The sequence below is a fragment of the Bos javanicus genome, chromosome 12 (assembly GCF_032452875.1).
Source record: "Bos javanicus breed banteng chromosome 12, ARS-OSU_banteng_1.0, whole genome shotgun sequence".
Lineage (NCBI taxonomy): Eukaryota > Metazoa > Chordata > Mammalia > Artiodactyla > Bovidae > Bos > Bos javanicus.
In genome coordinates this window covers 31587634-31595309 of record NC_083879.1, presented here as the reverse complement: position 1 = coordinate 31595309, position 7676 = coordinate 31587634, and the positions used below count along the sequence as shown (strand labels likewise).

The window sequence follows — 7676 nt, the reverse complement described above, 5'->3', positions numbered from 1 at the left end:
GGGTTTGAAGCAGGAAGTGAAATGATCCCTTTGACATTTGGACAAGATGGCTCCAGCAAGAGTGTGGTGAGCTGCTTCCAGGACTGGACCTGCTGGGAGGCTGGAACAAACCCCGGGAAAAAAATTATGAGATCTGGAAAGAAGGGAGATGGCTATGAGGATGCAGACGGAGATTCAAAGAGGTGCCATGGGTCATCATGACTGATCAGCTATGGAGATCTGGGGGAAAGGAGACTTAGAGACTGAGGGTATGCAGGTACAATCCTCAAGACAGGGAATCCAAGGACATCAGGAAGAGAATGGCAGTCAACTGCACCCAGATTCTATCTAGAAAGTGCAAGTGTTGGGTAATCAGTTGTGTCAGACTCTTTGCAACCCCATGGGCTGTGGCCTGCCAGGCTCCTCTGTTCATGGGGTTCCCCAGGCAAGAACACCTGTGTGGGTTGCCATTTCCTTCTCCAGGGGACCTTACTGGCCCAGGGATCAAACCGAGGGATCCTGAAATGGCCGGCAAATTTTTTAGGGTTTGGGCCACAGCTGGGTTGGAGACACACTTAGTGCTGTTCTTCACATTTTGCTGGAAGGGAGGGCCTTCGCCCTCCACTTTCCAGGGAGGAGATGAAGGAAGAGGCCCATTTGACTTCTCTCCATTCCCCTACTCATTGCTGGGAAGGAGTTAACTTGTGGTTAACTAGATTGTCAGTGATTTGGAAGGAGAAACCTGGTTGGGCAAGCAGTGGATTTTCCAGGCCAAACTCTCCTCCCAGAGAGGGCAAGGTCTGCATTGTTCGAAGGGGCAATCTGACTCAGTCACTGGCCTCCTGGAAGCCTGAGTGGCCTCTCGGCTCCCGGGGAGCCTGGCCCCATCCCTGGTCTCTGGCACAGCTGGGCTTGTGGGCACTGATGGTAATACCTGGGGGTGATTAAGGGTCTGTCTCCCTGGATGGTCATCAAGTAGAACTTAGTTGGTACTGGGGGTCTGCACTGAAAACACAGGACCAGGCGTCAGTGCCAAGATCCTCACACCCACAGGATTGCCAAAGGCCAGGAATCTCACGTGTAACACGTGAGTACCTGGAAAAGTAAACCAGGAGGCTGGGGAGCCCGGAGCAGGGGTTCCCAACCTAGACTGCAGGATAGGGTGCATGAGCTGAGTACTGAGGGACCACAGGCGTTTTAGACTTTGAGCAGCGGGGTGGGGGTGGTAGGACACGCCACACAGGGTGAGAGCCAATGCAGAGGCAGGAGAGGATGGAAGACCATCCAGAATGACCAGAGCACAGAGCATTCACAGCAGAGAGGTAGGGGGTGAGCCTGGACGGGGAGGCAGGGACAGATTGTTGCAAAGCCTGGAACATCTGGAAGTGCCTTTGTTGTAGCCACGCGTTCCAGGAAACAAACTCACTCAGAAGGACAATGCAGATAGTGGAGTGCAGTTTATTACACCGGCGGGCCCAAGGCAGAGTCTCCTCTTAGCCAAGGATCCCAACCAGCATTTGTAAAATCTTTTATACCCCATGTGTATGTGTCTGAACCCACCACTCCAAATTCCTTGAGACTTACATAAACCAAGGAAAATACAATCCCAATAACCCCATCATTCACGTGCTATGTGCTCATGTGCTCAAACAGTCAAACAATTAGCCAATAATCAATAAACCTGAGGTTACACTCTGATAGATACAGAAAAATTTATGGCCTGTCTGGAGGAAGGGGTGATTAGTGTATGTTTTCTCTTAGGTGATGAGTAACCTAGATATGATCTTCAAGGTTCCCCTGTCTTGAGGGGGTCTTATCCTTCTGTTGTTGTTTTCATAGGCACTAAACACAGAGTTCAGAGTCCATTGGAAAGGTGGCTGAGCATGATCAGCATGAACAGGCCTAAGATGGAGTCCAGGCCCTATGAATTCCTTCTTCATTCCCCCCTCTTGATGCTCTTAACTCATATTATGAGCATCATTCATAGGGATATATTGCACCCTGGCTCTCCGACCACCAATTTGGGAGAATGACATCAACCTTCAGGTTACTAAGTTCATGCTGCTGCTAAGTTGCTTCAGTCATGTCCAACTCTGTGTGACCCCATAGAGGAAGCCCACCAGGCTCCCCCGTCCCTGGGATTCTCCAGGCAAGAACACTGGAGTGGGTTGCCATTTCCTTCTCCAGTGCATGAAAGTGGAAAGTGAAGGGGAAGTCTCTCAGTCATGTCTGACTCTTAGCGACCCCATGGACTGCAGCCTACCAGGCTCCGCCGTCCATGGGGTTTTCCAGGCAAGAGAATTAGAGTTGGGTGACTAAGTTCATAATACATTGTAAAATTCAGGGTCCACAAAGCCAAACTATCAAGGCAACTATAATAGTGGTAAATATAGTTTTCCACCAATTGCCCTTCACCCAAGATAGGACCGAAGTCCAGAAAGGAATGTTTTCACTTGACATTGCTTTTACCCAGTTTTTCATGTCATCTAAAGCAGTCGATACATTGCCAGATAAGTCAGGAATGTATACACAACATTCAACCTTAATTATGGCACAGGTCCCTCCTTGTGAGTATGTCCAAAGCCATTCTATTATGAATTACCGCTTTTCTTATTTGGATTTGCTCTTCATTTAAGGCTTGGATGGCTTTTGTTCTATCTAGGAGGGCCTGTTTTGTGAAATTAGTCAAGGCCTCTACTTTAATCATGATATCTGTTGTCTCTATAGAGGATACGAATAAGGCAGCAGTATACTCATATCACTGAAACACGGATCTTGCCCACCTAGCATGTAAATAAGGTAGATTTACCGGGGCTGCCAGGGTAGATTTACAACAAGTAGGTTAGGCTTTTGTTACACTGGCCTTTATATCAAATGTAACCCCATGACCCGAGTCTACTGACTGTAGGTCTTACACCAAGAGAGCAAGGAGAGGTTGTGATTGGCAAGAGAGAGGAAAGTCTCTTTTTGTCATCCCAGAAAAGAGCAGAGTGGTTTAAAATCTCCTTGGCAGAGTGGTGACACCCACCAAGGAAGTCCATCCATCACTGACAGAGGCATAGCCCTACATACCCAGCAGTTGGAAGTGTTGTGGAATGTGCCCATGAGATGAAAACATTGTCCTGAGTTGAAACGGAAGTTAAATTCAAAATCACGTTGATGAGGCCAAGCAGCAGGAGTTGATTGTGCGGCTTCATCCTGAAGGGGCTCGTCCAGGATCTTCTTTTCCTTCTTCTTAAGGATGGTCTTAGTCTCTCGAGGGTCAGCGAGGTCCCTCTGTGCAGTCCACTCAGCGTTTTTTGGGTCTGCATGGTATGTTCTCTTCACCCTCGTATGATGGATCCAAGGGACAATACCTGCAACTTTAACTGCAGTAGGGGTAGTTAGAATAACATAAGGGCCCTTTCACCAAGGGGCTAGCAAATCATGTTTCCAATCTTTGACCCATACTTGGTCACCAAGCGTAAACTCATGAATCTGTTCCCCAAGGGTGAATGGCACCCTTTCTTGTACAAACTTAGTTACCCGATTTATTACCTTACCCAGTTCCATCTGCTGTGAAATACTATTCCCCCTCACCTGAGGCAAATTTGTTGACACCTGTTTTATTATGCGAGGGGGCCTCCCATACACAATTTCGTATGGAGAATAGCCTTGGGACTGTGGGGTCATCCTGAGTCTGAGCAGAGCCGTCGGAAGCAAGTCCACCCAGGAGCAGTCAGTCTCTATGATCCACTTGGAGAGTCTCTTTAATGTCCGGTTGGTTCATTCCACCATCTCAGAACTCTGGGCCTATAAGCACTGTGCAGTTTCCATTTGATGTTTAAAGTTTTGCTTACTTGTTGTACTAAATCAGCTACAAAAGCCGGGTCATTGTCTGAACCAATGCTGGTAGGAAGTCCAAATCTGGGAACTATTTCCCTAAGCAGGCACCGGGCTACTTTTGATGCTCTTTCAGTCCAGGTAGGAAAAGCTTCTACCCATCCCGAGAACGTACATACCATGACCAGCAGGTAATGGTAGTGTCGGTGAGGTTTCATTTCAGTGAAGTCCACTCCCAGATGTTCAAAGGGCAGCGTGCCTTTCAGCTAAATACGCAGAGGTTTTTGTCTGAACACCGAGAGGCAGCATTAACCTGTGGGCAGGCAGCATGACCTAGGTGGGTCGCTTGGTGTGTTAGGCTTACCAGATTGTGTGCCAGCTGTTCGGGTACCAATAATTTGCCACTTGGCAATTCCCACCATCCCTTTTCAGTCTTGATGGCCCCTTCCGCTTTGGCTAACCTGACAGCCATTGCCCTGTTTTATCAGGCTAGTGCCATCAGTATATAGGACCCAACTAGGGTCTGGAACCTTGTGTCCTTTAAAACAAACCCCAGATACCTTACCTCCTCCTTGCAGATCTGTGCCTTCTTCTTTGACACCCGGTAACCTGCTTCCATCAGCAGCTGGAGCAGTGCTTTTGTCCCTTCTCAGCATTTTTCCTTGGTCTCAGCGGCCAGCAGCAGGTCATCCCCATATTGTAGGAGCCAACATCCATACTCTTCCGGATGGAATGAGTTCAGGTCAGAAGCCAAGGCTTCCCCAAAGATGGCTGGGGAGTTCTTAAACCCTTGTAGGGGAGTCCAGATGAGCTGTTGCTTGGTGCCCCCGAATGGATCTTCCCATTCAAAGGCAAAGATGGGCTGTGACTCTGGGGCGAGGCATACACATAAGAAGGTATCCTTGAGATCTAGGCGAGTATAAACTTTAGTCCTTGGCGGGAGGAGGCTAAGGAAGGTATAGGGGTTTGGAACAGTGGGGTGTAAAGTCACAGTAGCCTGGTTGACTAGCCTGAGATCCTGTACAGGCCTACAGTCCTGTCCTCCTTCCTTTCTGACTGATAGGATTGGCGTATTCCAAGCCGACTGACACTCTACTAGAATGCCCACTTGTTTCAATCTATTGATGTGGGGCAGTATGCCGGCCCAGGCCTCTATCGGCAGCAGGTACTGGAGCTTTCTAACCGGGATGGTGCTGGTTTGAGTACTAGTATCACTGTGGCTTGATGTTTAGCCAGCCTGTGGGGAGTGGGGGTGTCTTCTGCCCAGAGCTCAGGGAATAATTGAGTTCGCTCTCTCTCATGCTCTTCCGGCCCACCCGGTTCTGCCTTCGGAGGCTCATGCAACCTCCACTCATCTTGGGGGGTTCTTGAGAGAGAGAGCAAATAAGTCACAGTGTCCACCTGGAAGGTGGGCCTCTCATCGGGAGAAAGTCACTTGTGCTCCTAGTTTGGAGAGCAAGTCTCTTCCCAACAGGGGTACTGGGCACTCCGGAATGTAGAGGAATTCATGAATCACTTGGTGCTCCCCCATCTGACATTTTCTGGGCTGGCAAAACGATTTAATCATCTCTTCTCCTGATACCCCAGTTACAGCGGTAGTCTTTTTGGACAGTGGTGCCACAGGTTTTACTACCGACAGTTCTGTTCCTGTATCCACCATGAAGTCAGTGTTTTGGTCCCCCACTTTTAAGGTTACCATGGGCTCTCGGGGACCTGATATCTCTGAGCCCCGGCAGCGCTATTTAATTTCCAGGTCAGCAAGCCCCACAACTGCGGGAGCTTCCCCTTCCTTCCTTGCCTTAGGGCATTCATTCTTCCAGTGGCCAAAAGCTCGGCACCAGGCACACTGGTTTGGCTGTAACGGGGCCTGGGGCCTCTGTTGGGACCTGCTGAAGGACTGTCCTGTCAGTGGGGCAGAGGAGGTTTTCAGGAGGGCCCGAGATGGACTTTCTCAGAGCAGCAGCTAGCATTGCAAATCTCTTTGTTCTCTTTCGTTCCCTCTGGCTCTCTGGCAGAGCGCAGTTTCTGCTTAATTCCCACGTCTCCCTCCCTTTCTTGTCAGTACTCACCAGGAGAGGCGGGTATAGCTTGGGTAGTTCGGCTGGAGCCGGATCCTGGAAGTGTTAGCCAGAGGCTTCTGTCACCGGGATCGGAGCCTGCCGAGGTGGCGGCTCTACGACCCTGGGGAGAGCTGGTGGAGGAGCAGCGGCTGCTGCAGGACTTCACCTAGCCCTGGATTGGGCATTAAGGTGGCCTCCGGTCCTGGTGGAGCATTGGGAGGCAGAAGCATCATTATCCAGTATGGGGGAGGAGTCAGGTCATCCCCGTCCAAATCCTGTAGAATTTCCTTTTTTATCAACAGTCACTTTTTGTGCCATTAATATTTTCCCCTTTCCCTTCTGGATACAGAACCTTGTCCAAGTAGGAGGGTCTTGAGCTAACCCTAGCCATGAGTCCATATATGGATATTGATCCAGGTGTCCCGGCTCTCCTACTGTATAGACTGCTTCCACTATTTGTAAGCTCATGGTGTTTTCTGGTGGCCATCCTACTCCCATAGGGACCATTCGACCTCACAGAGTGTGTGGAGGCGGTTAGGCTTCATCTTCACCCCATAGTCTCCTCTGAATCACTTCTTAAAATTTTTAATCATGCACTCCAATACAGTTGCCTTAGATTAACTTCCTCCCATCTCGCTTACCTTCTCGGACCTTCTTCTACTTTTCCTTTTCGTTCTGTCTACAAAGTTCTCAGTACCCTATGTACTTCTGATATTTCCACTCAATGACACTTAAATTGCCATTCTGCCTCCTTCCTAACTGGGATGAGAAGAGCCTTACCTGACAGATCCCAGAGGGAGAAGGGGGATGGGCGTGCGTTCACCTGCCGGTCAGCACAGCCAAACCAGAAACCACGTGGTCCAAGACTGTTTCTCCCTTAAAGTCCGTTCTGCCTTGGTGCAGAACGGACTTTAAGGTGCAGTTTCTCCCTTAAAGTCCGTTCTGGGCTTGATCAGGTGCGGATGAAAACACAGATGGGTTAAATATCCCATGTCCCAGGCCATCTCTGGGAAAGCCAATTCATACTCACTTATGTATCCCCTTCCTTCTAGCCCACCAATTCCGAGGGAGTCAAGAATTTCACAGCAGACGGGACACCTCCTGGGGGAGGGCAGAATACGAGCATACAAGGACCAGTTTCCTATCCTAAAAATCCCCTGGTGATCGCTGGTAATAATTTTCCCTGAGACGGCGTGGACACACCTCCTAAATGACCTTCACAAATTTCCTTCCTAAACCGTAGCACGCTTGTCGACCTGTATACCAAGCAATTGCTGCTGCCTGCCTATTCCAGGCCCCCGTGGGTCCATGCCCCTTCTAATCCCTCCCAGGGGGGTGATCAGGCCCCCTCTTCCACCCTACCGGGTGGGTTCCTCCTCACCTGAGTGCTCAGTTCCCTTGCTGCCGCTCGCTACCTGCCAAAGCGAAGAAACTGGGCGTTAAAAGGCTGAATTCTTCCAGAGGGGCAAGGTGCTTTCCCCCCCTCTAGGAGATTCAAACCACAAAGCCGCGGGGTGGCCTCAAATGAGACCTGTCTCCTCAAAGTGAGGAGTTTCCCAGCCAATGCACCAAATGTTGTAGCCACACATTCCAGGAAACAAACTCACTCAGAAGGACAATGCAGATAGTGGAGTGCAGTTTATTACACCGGCGGGCCCAAGGCAGAGTCTCCTCTTAGCCAAGGATCCCCGACCAGCATTTGTGAAAATCTTTTATACCCCATGTGTATGCGTCTGAACGCACCACTCCAAATTCCTTGAGACTTACATAAACCAAGGAAAATACAATCCCAATAACCCCATCATTCACGTGCTA

The 7676-nt window shown here is 49.7% G+C and overlaps 1 long non-coding RNA gene across 1 annotated transcript; it reads right to left on the bottom strand.

Annotated features, from left to right (window-relative positions):
* Window positions 1–2551: 2551 nt before the first annotated feature.
* Window positions 2552–7338, bottom strand: LOC133258367 (uncharacterized). The gene is made up of 3 exons (XR_009739989.1): window positions 7243–7338; window positions 5871–6962; window positions 2552–3347 (listed from the first exon to the last, which is right to left on the bottom strand). It is a non-coding gene; the product is annotated as an uncharacterized LOC133258367 (long non-coding RNA).
* Between the last annotated feature and the right edge of the window lie 338 nt (window positions 7339–7676).